We start from the raw sequence: 18,310 nt of genomic DNA, 5'->3' as shown, positions 1-18,310 counted from the left end.
AATTACACCTCTTTGCTCCTTTTTTAGAAGCTTAGTCATGCCATTAGAGCTGATTATCTTTCCTGGTTTCCCTGCAATACCCCTTAATTCAACTTCCTTTCCTTCCATAGAAAATTTGATGAAAAGTTCTTGAAAATTAAAAGCTATTGTACCCAAGGATTGTATCCATTGGACTCCTAGTACAACATCAGCACCTCCCATTGGAATGGAAAGCATTGGGCTAGTCAATACATATTCTCCCATGGATAGCTTGATATTATGGCACTTTCCAGAGCAATTTATTGTTCCTCCATTTGCAATCATCACTTGACACTCTGGTGCTGGATATAGGAAGCAATTCAATTCTTTTTCTACCCTACAATGAATAAAATTATGGGTGCTTCCTGAATCAATCAACACTATTACCTTTTTCTTCTTGATTTGTCCTTCTATCTTGATGGTTTGAGGAGTGGTAATTCCCGCCAATGCATTACAAGATATGGTCGGATTTATTTGTTCTTCATCTAGGCTTTGTTCCTGGAGTATATCCTCTTCTTTTGACCTTTCTTGCTCCTTTTCTTCTTCCTCTTCACAATCTATGTAAAATAATTTCTTCTCAGCACACTTATGACCTTTTGTGTATTTGCTATCACAACTGTAACAAAGCCCTTTTGCTCTTTTTTCTTCCAATTGTTTTGGTGTTAACCTTGTAGGTTGTGGAAGACTAGGGGCAACAACACTTCCGTCTTTATAGTTGTGAGTGGTATGCTTCCTAGTTGCCATCATTTTGCTTTCCATTTTTCCTGCTAACCTGAATGTCTTCTCTAATGAATCAGGTTCCCAAAGGCGAACATCATGTTGGATATTATCCTTTAAAGACCCTATGAACACATCAATCCTATGCTCCTCTGGAATATCTTTTACCCTTATGTTCAATTTTTGGAACTCCTCAATGTGCTCCATTATTGAACCCTTTTGTTTGAGACTTATCAATTGGCTAAAAAAAGTGTTGATTTTTGTATCCTCATAATGTGCTATCAATTCTTCCGTAAAAATTGCCCAAGTGATAAGTTGTTTACAAGAACAAAGCCATTGATACTATACAAACTGATTTGGTTCCAAATATACAGTTGCCATAGTACCTTTTGTGCGTTTTGCACATTATTGAGATCGAAGAATTGCTCCATCTGTAATATCCATGTGGCGGGATCCTTGCCATCAAACTTCCTCATATCGATTTTTGGAATATGGTGATTCTTCGATCCAACATTAGCGTCTATGGAATCATGATTAACATTTCTTTTGTTCTCATCATGAGTTTCCTTTACTACCTTTTCACCATTAGTAAGTATTTCTTGTAGAAAATTTGTCAAATCTATCTTCAAATCTGCCATGCCTGTCTTCAAATTTGTGTTCAAATCTATCTTCAAATTGTCCATCTTAGCTTTCATGCCATTCATCTTAGCTTCCACGCCATTTATCTTAGCTTCTGTTAACTTTTGTGAGCGTGACATTTGTTGCACTTGTTCTTGTAATTTTGATATATCATGTAGCATTTCTTCCTCTTCTTCATGAATCATGCTAGAGCTTTCAGGTTCCTTACTAGGTATTTGCATTTTCTTTCCTCGAGGCATCAGTTACCGATAATAATTCTCTACTATGCCTTTGAATTCCTTCAAAATAAATTTTCAAACCAAGCTTAAGCAAAAATTTAAAAAAATCCACACACCTTTTTTCACTTTGTAGGAGCTTGATATTGCCTCTGATGTATCTCTGTACTTTCCAATCATCTAGTTATGAATTTATGACTTGTAGTAGCTCTCTCTGTCCTCTTTCCAATGCCACCAGTCTGATCCAAATTGGATTCTCCAAGGAAGAGTTATGCACAATCTCCCAAGATGACCTGACTATAGACCTTTCCAGAAGAGCGAAGTTGTATGAAGTGCCACATGTACAATTTTTGATATTTGGTTCTGAAAAAGATATACAAGAAACTACAGTCTGTCCTCTTTCTGTACCTTCTTACGAAATTTCAATCTGATTCCCAGAGAGAAATTTATGACGATTTTCCCCAGGTCACCTTTTTTGAATGTAATTCAGGAGTCTACGAAAAGACCAACTTCCTCAGATCATATCTCTGCAAATGTCAAGCGAAAAGCTCTGAAATTAGGACCCAAGGTTCAGCACGATTTCTTCTCAAATGGGTTTTTTTTGCGACTTCTAAAACTTCACAGAAAAAATTTATAGCGAAAATTCCATGATGACCTGTTTGGAGCAGCGAAACCCTAGAATCCAAAGCTCTGATACCAAATGTTATGGAACCAGCTCAAGAGAAGATAGAAAAGATAGATCAACGCCTTAGAATTCAGCCTCTTCGAGGGGGAAACCTCCTTTACATTACATAAATGAACAATTCTTCGATGATTCAAATGACAAAACCTCCTTTCTATATATAGGAATCTAAGGAGTCACAATATAATCCAATCGACCTAACAATAATAATATAAAGCCACAAAAATAACAATAGAGGGATTCTATGGGGCATAGAAATAAAAATATGGGGGTAATAGGGGCACAACAATATAAATAAGGGGTATAACTACAATAGTAATGGGGTAATCACTAGTATTATAGGGACCCAACATTGCAACTCCCAAGGGCTTCTCAACTTAAATTATCAACCTGAGGTTTGTACAAACTTAGAGGTGACAGTTTTATATGCACAGCAAGTTAGGTTCTACTCATGTCACCCTCAGTCATGAAATTAGATTAAGGCGTTTATATACCACTCCTCCAAGTAATTATGATGAAAACTTCTTATGAAAGCATAAACAAACATGATTCTAACTATAAAGGTGAAAATTCCATTCATCAAATGTAAAATTCTAATTGAAATTACATGAAAGAAAAAAGGCTAATCTATTTGTAGAAGTAAATCATGCTACTTTACTTGCACACTTAATTTAAATCAATAACCTACTTGCAGACATCATTTATCTACTCACACTTGCTTGAAAATGAGGAATCCAATCTTTAACATACCTAGGAAGAAAAATGATAATTCTAACTATGTTTTGCTATCTGATGGTTGTAAGGATGAAAGGATGAGGTTGGAGTGGTCCTATATTCTTCCCTAATCATCAAATAATAGTTTTGGGGCCATTATTCAACTTAACTATGCTAGAGTTAAAGTATGGAGCAAAATTGCTTGAAGGAAACAATGCTACAGATCTATTATACGAGGTGTTATAGGAGGTCTTGTATTGCTACAGGAGGCCCTAGTTTGTTACAGGAGGAGGGTATGAGAGCTTTTTGAGGACATAAATGATGTCTTGAAGGCAAAGGAAGGTGGATGAAGGTAAAAGGAGGTGAATTAAGGGTGTGGGAACCCCTTAGCCAAGTCTAGTACCCCTCAAAGGCCTATCTTGCACCAAAATTGATACCCACAATGTCCTTCATCTACCTTAATAGAGTGAATTCAGAGACGAAGTTTGGAAGCAAGGTGAGGTTCCTAAGAGGAAGATGGAAAGATCTAGGTTGACTTGGAAATGTGTGACCACCCTTGCAAACCAACAAAGTTTCTGCATCTAGCCAAGTACATGCATCAAATTATCATTATTGTAGCAAAGTAAATAATCATGGAAAAGATGAGTTGGATTTTATTGAAGTCTAATGTAACCTACAACATAACTCCAATTTCAAAACCAATTCTACTAACTCCTAAGTTTCAAAGATTAGACATGCAGAGAGATTTCAATCTAATACATAACACTTTCCAAGAAATCATAAACAAATATTTTTGAGTTTTTATTGTGGATCCTTCCAATCACTCTTCCCAAAAGAGAGGTGATAGGAAAGCCTGCAATTGCAATTCTTTATGATATATCATCTACTGAAACAAGGAAAGAATTACAATAATTTGAAACAAGAACAAGAAATAAATATAAGAGAGGGATTAAAGCCAATGGGTTAGGCCCAAACCCAAGGGTTTCATCCCTCCAAAAACAACACATATGTAGACCAATAGTAAACTTCTCATTAATAAAGAACGATAGTCACATACATCATGAAAAATAACAATGACAATGTCAAGCATTAGGCTCAAAATAACTACTCCTAGCTGCAACAAAATTATAATCCTAATGATCCTCTTGGTTGGTTTATTTATACAAAAAGGTAGTTGATGGTAGATCCCTTGAAAAGAGGAATTATAACCTCCAAGATCTCAAGATTTTTTGGATCTAGTCCCCCTTGATCTTCACATGTACTTGGAGTCCCTCGTTTGATTGTGAATTTGAACTATGAGTGAGAATTTTTTGATCTCAATCTGAGTTAGAGAGTTAATGAGGTCGAAAAGCACCCTATATTCTCTCTTGGTTGTCTCCATCAAGCCCTTGCATAGTAAATTCCTCCAAAAATGCCTCTTTTTCTGCAAATTGATCACATTAGGTCACAAAATATGGAAAACACCCTTTAGTCTTCCTACTAAGCATATTATGGCTAAAAATGCAAATTAATGTGAGAAAAGGAGAGTTTTAAGGATCGAAGGATATCACAGTGAACATCAAAATATACCTATTGGTGGGACCCATTATCACCCCCTGCTGAAGGTGTTTCTCACCCTCTTTTCAAATCAGTCACTGGTATGAAGCTCATTCATGGCCCTGGTGGCCTCTCCAACATCTCAAGGCACCTCAAATGGTGTGCCCTCCTGTGGATAGAAACTTGCATTTGCCTCTATGTTTGTCCATTCCTTTTGTTCCTCTGCTTGGTTTCTTCCTTCTTATAGTCCCAATAGTAAGGGAGAACTGAGTTTGAGTCATATCCATTTGATTTTCAGCCTTTGCATGATTCTTTTGTATAGGGGAGTTCTCTCCAAGGCATTCCTTAGTCTTTCTCGGGAGTGATATTCTCTTATTTGTAAAATGTGAGATAAGGCCTTCCATCATCTTTGGAAATCTTGCAAACTTTATATCCCTGCCATCCTAAAAGTGTCCTCAAAATGTAGGATAGATTTCTCTTGGGTTGCTATATATCTAGGGGCCAATTCAAGATCAGAGGAGATGAGATTGATGTTGCTGATGATCGCCTTAGGGCTTACTAGTTCTGCTTTGATATATAAGGGTTCATTTTCTTTTTTTTTCATCACCCTTTTCACTTCTTCAGCCCCTATCTCCTTATGGGTCAACTAGGATGTTAATGCCATCAATTTCATGTCTCCCAATATTGAGTTGGGGTCCTAGAAATTCATGTTTGTGAGGATCATATTGTGCATGTAAAACTCAGCTTTTTGGTTCTATCCTCAATACTTGCTCCTTTGCAAAATTCAATGAATTTCTTGTAGTCTTGGAAAGGTAGGGAGCCATATTGTGCCAACTTCTTAATTTGGAATTATAGCCACTTCTCCTTGAGGAAAATGGCATAGGATTTGGATGGCTACCTGCATTGGATGGCTTCCATAGTAGCAAGTTGTATCTCTTTTTCTTGTAGTTCCTCTCTTAGCCTTATGTTTTCTTCCTGTAGCTTCTCTCTCATGATTGAATCCATTAATTTTAGATCATTCAATTTTTTCCCATCTCATTGACTTTCTCCTCCATGAGGCCCACATATTCTACACTTATGGATTTTGTAATTTTCATCCATCTATGTGTTCTTCCTCTTTCCTTCGCTAACTCAAATAAGAGTGGGATGGCGAATTTATCAGGTATAATCCTACCTCCCTCAACAAATTTATAGTAGTATATAAAATTGGGTTGTGGATCAGGCTCTTGGAGCCCTTGGAGGCCTTTTTCATATTCTTTTGGGGTGGCTGCCCCTTCCTATAGCACCTCCTGCTCCTCCTATAGCATCCCCTGTTTCTCCTATAGCTGCTATTTTTCCTCTTGTAGCTCTTCTTTTTCTTCTTGTAATAGGTCATCTTGTGTCTTGAGCCTCTTAAATGTGACTTCGCTAGTGGTGGGCCTTCCCATAGGTAGCACAAGTTGCTTTGTTTTGGCCTTAGGAGAGATGAATTGTTCAATTTTTCTCTCACTAGGTCCCACTTCCTCCTTCTTTCTTGCTAACTCATCAATAGTGATAGGGATATTTGAAGGAGGATGAGGCTTCCCTTGCCTTATCCTAGTGCTCTTACCTTGCCTTGGTTGCCTTCTTTTGGGCTTGATAGTTGTGCTCAATGTGGCCAAAGTTGTAGCCACTTCTTACTCGGTGTTCCCTAGAGAGAGACTTGTTTTTATTCCTTGTTTTCCTATATCTTGAGTCTTGTATGCCCCCTCAAGGTTCTCATTCTCTGTTCCTTGTTTCTATCCTTCTCCTTCCTTAGCTTTTGCTTCTTCTTCCTTTTTTTCTGCTGCCTCCTCTTCTTCCTTCTTTCCTTCCCTACCTCCAATGTTATAGGTTGGTGTTTCTTCATGTGTGATGGCTTGGGTTTCAATGAAAATTTCCCTATACATGTCTACAACATCAGTCCACATCATAGGGTTCCTTAGGTGACTTAGAGAATCCATAAAAATCAACAGAATCTCTGTGACTTTCTAGCTCATTTCAATGATAGATTGTAGGAGGAGATGGGGAAGATTGAGTGTTTAACGAATAGCTAATTCTTCTTTGAATCTTAGCTCATGGCGCAACCTAAAATGATAGGCATATACAATGCTCAAACTCCCCTCACAAGATATGTATTTGAGGATAATATAGGCCACTTCATCCCAGGGGTAAGGTAAGCTTTCTCTTCTCACTCCATTTTTGTCTTCCACGGGATTTTCTCTTTGAATGAAGAAGTTCTTCGTAGCCGTAACACCCATTTCCTTATCCTCCTTGCTCCATCAGATTCCTAAGGGTAAGGTAGTCACTCTTCTTATGAGTTAAGCATCTAAAGAGATGGAAAGTCCCATAACAAAAATAGTCGCACTATCTTCTCCCTAAGGGTTTAGTGCCATGGAAAATTTCTCAGTTATATCATCAGCATAGCCCTTCCACTGTTCAAAGAAGCCCATTCATTGATGTCTTAGAAAAATATTTACCACGGGAGGATGTTGATGAATTCTTTTGTGTATATGGGTTCTCTTATGCTCAAACCTCCCCCCCATCTCTCCTAGTTCTCCTTCTCAAGATTACTTAGGTGTATTTCAAATTTTGGCCTTAAATAAAATCTCGGTTATAGAGATAGTGTCAAGTTTTCCGTTTTATCAGAGGGGGAGAAGGATGCTAATAATTTTTTTTAATCAAAACAAAATTTCCTCTCACCCTATCTTTCCTTTACATCTAATAATTTCCAAAGGCAACTACTTCACAATTGTTTGCTACAGGGCACTTAATTCAAGAAAAATTCTCCATGTAGGTGTATTGAAAAAAAAGAGGGAGAAAACCACTTACTCCTTTCAATATAAGTTTGTCATGTGAATGAGGGTTTGAGGACAAATTTGGGTAGTTTTGGCTCTCTTTTTCCCTTCAATTCTCTCCTATAGCTTCCTTTTAGGCCTCCAGTAGTAGTTCAGAGTCTCCTATAGCACCTCCAAACATTGTTCAAAGCAGCTTGGTGGCACCTAGGCAGTCTTTGATAACACTAGCTCACCCTTCTCTAACTATTTTCTAGAAATGAGCAATTATACAAATGGAGTTGAGCCTTGTACTTAATAATTTTTGTGGTAAAGGCTTGGAGCGCTTTGGTGACATGGCTCTTGCATGAACTTACATTTTGTAATCATTGTCCCCACTCCTTGCAATCATCACCCTACTCCTCGTGATCATCACCTCACTCCTCGTAATCACAACCTCGCTTGAGTTGAGTTTTCCACATGTATGTGTGACTGAATGAAATTTAGTTTAATAATCGAAGGTGGCCAAGTTTATTAGCGACCTCCAGCACATAAAAAAATTTATTTCTCAACCATAACACATTTTATCATTATATGCATAGGTAAGAGGTGACAATTATCATACCTGAGCCTACCTGTGATGTCAATTTGCTTGAGATGCTTGCATACTAGAGATGGACTTCATAATATGATGATCTATAAGGTATTGGTTTCCTTTGCTTGCTTCTACATAGGTCCTCTTACCTTGATGATCCTTTGATTGATAAAATTGTTGTGTGTGCAAGTTTCTTCCTAGTGTCCCATTTGTTGCTGGTGGAGTGGATGGATGGCTTCCTAAGGAGGATGTGTCCCTTCTAAACTTCAAAAATAGATTCATGATGCTCAAGGTGGACGGATCTTCTGCTCTGCAGGTGAAAAAATTGATTCTGAGTTTTGTTGTAACTATATAGGCTGATACAGGAGGAATCCTCTTCCTGTAGAAGTCATTTAATTCCTCTTCGAGGCCTCATTATTGCATGTGGGATTGATGGCAAGTCATAAGAGGTATAAAGACAAAGTTAAAATCATCAAGAGGTGGTGTAGGTGGTAGAAATGTTGATGAAAAAGCCTTTTTTGGTTTTTTTTATGTAGGGTGGAGTGGAATTTAAAGATGACTCTTAGCTAGATGGAGTGATGAGTGATGAAGGCGATATAAGTGGACCTCTCTCAACATTTCTTAGATAAGGACCCTTTGCCCCCTTTCTCCAATCGTATCTTCCTCCTGTATCATTCCGGGTTGCTCTTGTAGCATTTCAGGACAGTCCTGTAGCACTTCAGAGAGGAGGAAAAACATGATTCTATTGTTCGTTAAATGATGGAGAGAGGTAGGGAGATGGGTGAAGAGGGTGAAAATGCAATGGATGGCTAAAAAAATGGAGAAATTAATTTGTAGAATTTGTTCTATAGGCACGGTTCTATTGACTATCTAGAGTCCTGCAAAAGAGAGATGTTAGCAAAATTGGTGTAAGAAATCCTTCCATGTGTTTTTTCCTCCTTTTTTCTTTTGAGACATGCAGGCTGCCTCTGTAGAGGTTTTTAACCTGCATGCCTACCCTAGGTGCCTTAGAGGAGTTTCTCACCTAGGGATCTCTTTATTTTATTTTGTTTTTGTTTTTGTTTTTCTTTGTTTTTTTTTTTCTCTCGCGCTGCCTCAGAGAGGTTTTCAACCCTAGAGTTGGCTTTAGATGCATCATGGAGATTTTCACCTAGGCTCTTTATTTATTTTTGTCTTTTTGTTTTTTTTTTAGAAGTTTTGTGGATTGAGGACTATGTGTTAGCTTCACTTTCATGTATTTAAAACAATTATAAATACAAAATAATTAAATTAATTAAAATCAAGAAAGTTGGATTTAATCTTACCTTTCTAGATTGAGTTTGTTCCTCATGGTTAGGAGTCAGTTTAGGCCTAGTTGGTTGAGAGATTCTCTCCAACTAGTTAGGCTCCTAGATTAGTGTTTGGTTGAGATATTTTCTCAACCATAGTGTCCAAGATATACGCACTATCTTGTGACAAATTATCTTCATGTATTTATATGTATCATAAACATTATTTTAATAAGGAAAATGTGAGGAATGCTGTGAAGCTCTCAGGCCTTTTCCACCATGTCTGTTTTTTTTGTCTCTGATATTTTTCCATATACTTATTTAATCTCCTTCATGTGGTATCAGAGCTCATGGTTGATCAAGACGCTATCAGTGGAGATCTGAGTTGACTCAGCCTTGGGAGAGCTGTTGGTAATCGCCGAAGGCCCCGAGGGAGCGATGGACCCTTTGGGTAACATGGTGAATATCAGTTTGAAGGCTCTCTTTCCCATAACATCAAATTGGCAGAGATATAACTATAATTTTTTATATTAAGCTTCATTAATTTCTTGGTTATACTCAGGTTCATCATATTTTCGATGATTAATCTCCATTAGTAGAGTCTCAGACTGCACAGACAGGGTATGATCTCTTGAATATGGAACGATCACGCAGAGAAGTATAGTCAATATGTAAGAAAATGCTAAAAAAAATTAGATCTTGAGTGGCGTCCCATGATATGGATCTGAACTCACAGATTTGAGATGAAAACTATTCCTATAATGGGCTATTACAGTAAATGAAATAATGAAAAGATCGATGATTTCTTCAGTTTCAATTTGAGTGTGTACCTGCAACAAGTGAGCTCAACAAACAAATATGTTTCTGACAGAGGATCAATCATTTGAAGGAATCTCATTCGAAGCATAGTGGATCTGGCCGTATTCATTAAACTATTATATGATCGAGATATTTTTTGTGTCGGGCGTGTAATGGAGGAAGATTTACAGTGTATTGTTGTTGCAGTGTAGCTTGTGATCCAGTGCAAACAATGTCCAGTTCAATGAGAAAATATACAAGTCTTCAACTCGGCTGCCATCTCTGTTACAATCTCAGACTACTCATGTGCATTCCTGGATCTTCCCTCTTCAAAGATCTAATTTTGGTAAGCACTATAATCTTTACCAACGTTGAGCCTTATTCAAATCAGCAGTCGATTCCTCTAAGTGGGCGGGATTCAAGGAGTTGAATTCAATTTTAAAAATTGATTTAACATGATGAATTTATATTAACCTGAATTTTTTGATTCCGACAAACGATGTGGCTAAGAGGAACGTAAAATTCATGCTTGCAATGAATGCACTTCGAACTCAGCAAAACATTTGCAGGGAAATTGTCTAATGGGCACGTGATCTACAATGTTCTTGCTGATGTTGGCCCTCGTCTAGTCACCGTAGAATTGCAGGGTCTTCAACCACTCACTCATCGAGGGGCTCTTGATGTTTCGGCCTGCGATCGAAAGCAAAAAGTATTTGTGGCATTTTCCTGTAGATTTTCTTGTGGAATAAGGTACGTTGAAACCATTTCACCGTGAAGTTCACTCAACACCTCTGAAATTTGGCAATTGCAACAAAAAGGGTTGAAATATATATATTTATTTTCCCTATCTATTTCACATTCAATATATATGCCATGTAGAAGCTAAAAGATTGGAGAGTGAAGTCTTACAAAGAAAATGATATTTATAGTCATGTAATGGGATTTTAAAAAGTAATCATATAATGGATATCTTAGTGACCTATTAAAGTAATGTGTATTTTGGGATATGTCAAGATTTTTTTTTCAAAATTTTGAGAGGTTGATTGTATTGGAAGGAGTGAAATTATGTAATGTCAATGTTATTGAAAAGTCAAAAGTTAGAATTTTGTAACTTTTGGAGTAATAAGTGTTGGCATTATGATTCAAGTGTTGTCCTTGATGGCAACTCACTCAGAGGATGGTACAGGTGCTCAGAGGTTGGTACAAGTGATGGCATCTTAATCAGAAGACAGATCTCAGTACAGCATGCCAAGGAAGCTCATACACGCCGTTTCGTTAAGCCCAAGTCGCGTGTACACGCTAGTTCGATTCATAAAAAGCGCGTGTATGTGGAAAGGTTCCTTTGGTCCATGGTGGTTAGTCCTTGGAAGTTGTGCCTATGATTTCGGACCATTGTGTCTCGACGGGCGTGTCGATCCCTAGTTTTGAAGTTGATGGTATTGTGTTACTATGGTTTTGGCTCTTGGTATTGAGCTAGGCCTAAGACTATATAAGGAGAAGAAGATCATTAGGCAAAATCATCTTTCGACAAGGGCTTGAATATCTAAGAGTGAAAGAGATCTGATTTGCAGGTGCTGGGTTGCTTGATCTAAGCCAAGGAGAGATCACATTGGTTGATGGAAGACTAGATCTAAGGATAGATCGGGATCTAATGGTTTGAAATGCACTATCATGATATGGTTGATTATGCTTATTTCTAGATCTGGATATTGTCGCAATGCTATGTTCTGGGTCTAACTAATGTCTGGTACAGCTGCAAATTGAGAAAGTTTATTTTTAGATCTGTACGCAGGTTGGCTTCGGTAAAAGAGCGTGTATACGCGGGTTTGGCTCCTTGAAGTAGCGTATATCTTTTGAAGCTTGTTTTTGGGTTTATAGTGGGGTCTGACAGTTATTGCAGAGTTCTGTAGTCTGCTCTGTGTTCTGATAACTGGTGATTGACAGGGTTCAGTGGTTCAGTGATTCAGAGTTTGGTTGTTTTATGCTTCAATGATCTGTTGTGGAAATTGAATGAATTGTGGTCTTCAGATTGTAATGTTGTGCTTCAGGAATATTCAAGTCTGAAAATGTATGAAAGGTGATACCTGAAGAAAAGAAGATTGTAGGTCAGCACCTATGTACTAGTATCTTGGCTAGTACAAGAACAAAGGGGGTTGGAGCTCCCTTCCAAGGAAGTTTGGAGAACGAGAGAAGGTTGTAGCCTTCTGCAGGTTGTAGCCTGCGTACTGGTATAAGGCTGCACCAGTACAAAAGATTGTAAACTGAAGTTTCTTAAAGAAAGATAGAGATAACTTGCAGCAGGTGGTTTTCACCCACATTGGGTTTCCACCTTATATCTTGGTGTTCATGTGTGTGGCTTTTGATCCGTTCTGTTATACTGCATCTGCTTACTGTTAATGTGCTGAATAATGTCCTGATGAACTTAACTGAAGAATAAGCTAACTAAGTTATGAGTTTTCTGCTTATACGCTGTGTTATTTAGTCACAGTAGCGTGTACACGCTGTTTTACTTAACTGAAGTAGCGTATATGTTTCTGAGCATTGAAAAGGTTTGATTGATCTGATAATACTGATTCACCCCCCCTCTCAGTATTATTTCCAACAATTGGTATCAAAGCAGGTCCTTCAGGGAAGCTTGATCGCTTGAAGGTAGATCATTCATCATGAGCAACTACGAGAAAGAAGCATCAATCAGGCCACTGGTTTTTGATGGAACAAATTTCAATTATTGGAAGGTAAGAGTTACTGCATATCTTCAATCTCTTGGTACAGAAGTTTGGAACATTGTAGAAACAGGCTATGCTTTTCCTTCAGTTACTCCTACAGATCCAGCTGAGAAAAAGACATATGAAACAAATGCAAAAGCAGTCAGTACTCTATTAGGAAGTATATCCCAAACAGAATTCATGAAGGTCATGCACTTCAAATCAGCAAAAGAGATATGGGACAAAATGATCACTAGCTATGAAGGAGATGAACAGGTAAAGGAAGCTAAACTTCAAACTCTCAGGATTCAATATGAGACTCTCAAGATGTATAATGATGAAAGTGTGGCAAATTATTTTCTTCGGGTAGACGAGATTGTTAATTGTATGAAAAATTTGGGTGAAGAAATAAAAGAGACTATAGTAGTTTCAAAGATTCTAAGATCATTATCCCCCAAGTTTGAATCTAAAGTATCTGCAATAGAAGAAAAGGAAAATCTCAAAGTTCTCACTATGTCTCAGTTACATGGAATTCTAACTGCTTATGAAATGAGAAAGGGAGGTCCATCAGACAGAAGGGAAGCTGCTTTTAAGGCATCAGGAAAAGAAGATTACTATGAGGCAAGCCATGTTCCAGAAGAAGAGGAAGAAGAATCAAATTTTGTCAGAAATCTTCAAAGGGGTGCTGGAAGGTTCAGAGGTAAGCTACCTTTCAAATGCTTTGCTTGTGGAAGAGTAGGTCATTATGCTGCAAAATGTCCTAATAAGATAAAGGAAAAGAACCTGCTAGATGGAATAAGAAACAAAGTGCAAATAAGAAAAGCTACTACACCCATGAAGATAGTGATGGCTTATCAAACAGTGATGAAGATGAACAAGGTAATAAATATAAGCTATTAATGGCATTTGAAGATGATGATTATGAGGATGCTGTAGATGTGGATAATCTCTATAATGAAATTACTAGACTCAAGAGATGCATAGAAGAAAAGAGTGTGATCATTGATACTTTGCAATTTCAAATTGATGAAAAGGAAAAACATCTTGAAAAACTAGAAGGTGAAATTGTTGGTCTCAGAAAAGAAATTGAGAAAACAAAAGCTATTAATCTTAAGTTTGTCAAAGGATCTGAAACTTTGGATGAGATTATCAATGTGCAGCGGTCTCCTCTAAACAAGACAGGTTTGGGCTATAATGGAGAAACCTCTAAAGCATCCACCTCAAAGAGTTATCTTGATGCAGCAAGAAGAAATGAGCAGAAGAACAATGAAGATAATCAGGTAAAGCAGGGACGAATTACAAACAGAAACTATCAGGGACAATCCTTCTTAAGGGTGAACAAAAGCTACAACCAACCACAGGTAAAATCTTCTCAGTTTGGCACAAGAATAGATGAAAATAGAAATTACAATCAGTTGGCTGGTAGATTCAATAACCGCAGAAGCTTCTTCAATGGACAATGCTTTTCTTGCCATAACTTTGGTCACAAAGCAGCTCAATGTGTTGCATATAAAACAATCATGACTAGGGAAGCTCAAAAACAAAGAAGTATGACAGGGATTACAAAGAGGACCTATAACAACTTTTCGGTTCTTGAAAATGAAGTTGAATGTTCTATTTGCAATAATTTTGGTCATAAAGAATCTGAATGCAGGAGCAGGTTTCAGGAGAAAAAGGAACAAGCCACGAACACCAAAAAATGGAGAATAAAAGAACCTCAGACAGAAAGATGTGGGATAGCGTTTTATGCAGAAGGACAGGAAAATCTATGGTACATTGACAGTGGATGTTCGAAACATATGACAGGTGATAAAGAAAAACTTGAATCTTATTCTACTTTAGAAAAGGGAAAGAAAGTTTCTTTTGGAAATGATACTCCTGCAACTATAAAAGGAAAAGGTATTGCTCCTTTGAAAGAAAAGGTCAAGGCTGGAAATGTTTTGTATGTTGATGGATTGAAGCATAATCTTCTAAGTGTCAGTCAGATGTGTGATCAAAAAACCGAGGTTATTTTCAGATCGAATGGATGTCTTGTTCGTGATCTTGATACAGGTAAAACAGTTCTCAAAGGCAAAAGAACTCCAAATAATCTGTACATATTTGAAGAAGGACAACAACAATGCTATCTTAGCAAGTATGAAGAGCACTGGCTATGGCATCGAAGGTTGGGACATCTAAGCTTCTCACAAATAAGAAAAGCATGCAAATATCAGGCAGTTCGCGATCTTCCAGATATCAAAATTCCAGACAACACTATATGCAAATCTTGTCAGTTTGGAAAGCAAACCAGAACTAACTTTCCAGAAAAGGAAGGATCAGCTAGCTTGCCTCTTGAGCTAGTCCATACAGATGTATGTGGTCCATTTAGGAAAAGGACACCTCGAGGAGAAGAATATCTGATATTATTCATTGATGATTTCTCAAGGTTTGTTTGGTTAGGGCTTATGAAGCACAAAGATGAAGCATTCGAAAAATTCAAATCCTTCAAAGCATTGGCTGAAAATGAATCAGGACACAAAATTAAGTGCCTCAGATCTGACAGAGGTGGGGAGTTCACATCAAATGAATTTTTCGATTTCTGCGATGAACATGGGATAAGAAGAGAATTCTCTACAGCTAGAACTCCTCAGCAAAATGGGGTTGTGGAAAGAATGAACAGAACTATCCAACAAATGGCTCGTGCTATGCTCGATGAATCAGGTACTCCTGCAACCTTCTGGGGTGAAGCTGCACATGCTGCTGTTATTATTCTTAACAAAACAAATGTCCGAGTAAACAGCACTCAAACACCTCATGAGCTTTGGAGTGGTAAAACTCCTTCCGTGAAGCACTTCAAAATCTTTGGGAGCAAATGTTATATCAAGAATACTGATGAGCAACTTGGCAAACTTGAACCTAGAGCAGATGAGGGCATTCTTCTTGGTTATTCTCCACATAGCAAAGCATACAAGTGCTACAATAAAAGACTTGGCAGAATTGTTGACAGTATTGATATAGTGGTTGATGAGAAGGGATATATTCCTAGGCAAGTTCATCATGAAGACATTGAAGAAGATGAAGGTTACTCTCAAAGGCGAAATAATGAAGAAGAAGAACCTCAAGAAGAAGAAGAATCTCAAGAAGAACCAAAGGAGCAGACAAGAACGGAAGAGAAGACTCCATCCAGATATGTCCAAAAGAATCATCCAGAAACTCAGATTGTGGGGCAGAAAGAAGCAGGAGTACAAACAAGAAGGACACTTGCAGAAGCTTCAAGCTACTTGGCACTACTCTCCTCCATTGAACCACAAAATGTGAAAGAGGCATGCAAAGATGAATGTTGGGTCAAAGCAATGGATGAAGAACTTGAGCAAATCGAAAAGAACAACACTTGGGAATTAGTTCCTAGACCAAAAGATAAGAATGTAATAGGAACAAAATGGGTCTTCAAGAATAAATTAAATGAAAATGGAGAAGTAATTAGAAACAAGGCCAGACTTGTTTGTAAAGGGTATGCACAGCAAGAAGGAATAGATTTTGAAGAGACCTTTGCTCCTGTGGCAAGACTAGAGGCCATCCGAATGTTCCTTGCTCTCTCAAGCTTTCAAAATTTCAAGGTATTTCAAATGGACGTGAAATCAGCCTTCCTGAATGGAGACTTAGAAGAAGAAGTATATATTGAGCAGCCAGATGGTTTCATTCTTGGGAATGACCCAAACCTTGTATGTAGATTGAAAAAGGCACTCTATGGACTCAAACAAGCTCCAAGGGCTTGGTACTATCGGTTGGACAAATATCTTCACCAACAAGGCTTTTCAAAAGGATCAGCAGATAGCAATCTCTATATAAAAGTTGAAAATAACAAATTGCTAATTCTTGTTGTTTATGTAGATGATATTATTTTTGGCAGCAATGAAGAGACCATGAGTCAAAACTTTGCCTTGGTTATGCAGAAAGAATTCGAAATGTCACTTCTTGGAGAATTGACATATTTTCTTGGATTGCAAATCCAACAAAATGAAGGAGGTATCTTCTTGTCTCAAACCAAATACCTCAAGCAGATCTTGAAGAAGTATGGCATGGAAGAGTCAAAGCCAGTATGTACACCCATGGTTACAGGATGCAGCCTCAGTGCAAATGATGAATCAGCAGCAGTTCACCAACCCACTTATAGATCCATGATTGGGAGTTTGCTTTATTTGACAGGTACTCGACCAGATATTACACATGCAGTAGGAATGGTTGGAAGATTTCAAGCCAACCCAAAGGAAACTCATCTTCAGGCAGTCAAAAGAATCTTCAAATATCTTCAAGGGACCCAAAACTATGGCTTATGGTATCCTAGAAATACAAATCTCACTCTTCATGCTTACACAGATGCAGATTGGGCTGGAAGTGTGGATGATAGGAAAAGCACAAGTGGAGGTTCTTTCTTCATGGGTTCCAGATTAGTATCTTGGTTCAGAAAGAAACAAAGTTCGATTGCCTTATCTACAGCTGAAGCAGAATATGTGGCTGCAGCATCTTGTTGCACACAACTTCTTTGGATGATGCAGACCTTGCAGGACTTTCAAATCACTTGCACTCCACCTGTCTCTATCTTATGTGATAATACAAGTGCAATCAGCATTTCAAAGAATCCAGTCATGCACTCAAAGACCAAGCACATACCAATCAAGTACCATTTTCTTCGGGAACAAGTGCTTGAGCAGAAGGTCAAGTTGGAGTATGTTCCTTCTAAGGAGCAAGTTGCTGATATTCTCACAAAACCATTGCCCAAGGAAACTTTTGAATATCTCAGACAAAAGCTGGGAGTAGTTGATGCTTCATCCTGTTATTGAAGTTTGTTTGTTCTACAGAAAAGTTGGTATACGCAGGTTACGGAAGGGATATGCGCGTATACACGCGGTTTCATGATGGGTAAGTCGCGTATATGTTGGACGCTTGTTGCAGAAAGTATATCCGCGTACATACGCTGTTTTATACAGGAAAAATCGCGTATATGAAGTTCTGAACAGCAAGGGAAAACTCTGAAGTTCTGAACAGCAAGGGAAAACTCTGGAGTTCTGAACAGCAATGGGAATGTCAGAATTCTTCAGGCACAGTTTCAGGGAGTACAACAGGCACAGGTTCAGGGGAGCAGCTCAAAAGTCTCATAAAGCATTGTTGGCATTCAGATGTTTTGGTTGTTGGTTTCAGGAGAAGGAGCTCAGAAAGAAATTCTGGTTGCTGATCTAACAAGATGTTTATCAGATGCTGCTGGTGTCTTTCCTAAGTCTTGGTCTAGATCTGTTGTCTCTATGTCATGTATCTCTCTTGTCATATCTCTTTTATGGTGTCAAGGTCATGTAACGGCCTATGTTGGTTTCCCCACTATGCCTGGGATGAATGCTGTAATATAATTGGTTGTTTCTGATATGTCCCCTCTTGGTAGGGAGTATGGATGTATGTATTGAGTCTTTTGGTGATAGGAAGGTCCCTTATGGTGTATAAATCTTGGTTCTTGTTGAAGAACATCTTTTTCAGATCTGGCCTACTGTCAGGGGGAGCACGAGTCAGCACAGCCAAGCAGAGGTATCAGCATGTACTCAGGGGGAGCACAGCCCTTTGCTCTTGATGTCAAAGGGGGAGAGTGACTTGGTGTGGTGGTTGCCATCAAGTCCAAAGGGGGAG

The sequence above is a fragment of the Pinus tabuliformis genome, chromosome Q (genome assembly GCF_031772625.1).
Source record: "Pinus tabuliformis cultivar Carrire ecotype Pingquan chromosome Q, CPIR1, whole genome shotgun sequence".
NCBI classification, from domain to species: domain Eukaryota; kingdom Viridiplantae; phylum Streptophyta; class Pinopsida; order Pinales; family Pinaceae; genus Pinus; species Pinus tabuliformis.
This window is presented reverse-complemented; position numbering follows the sequence as displayed.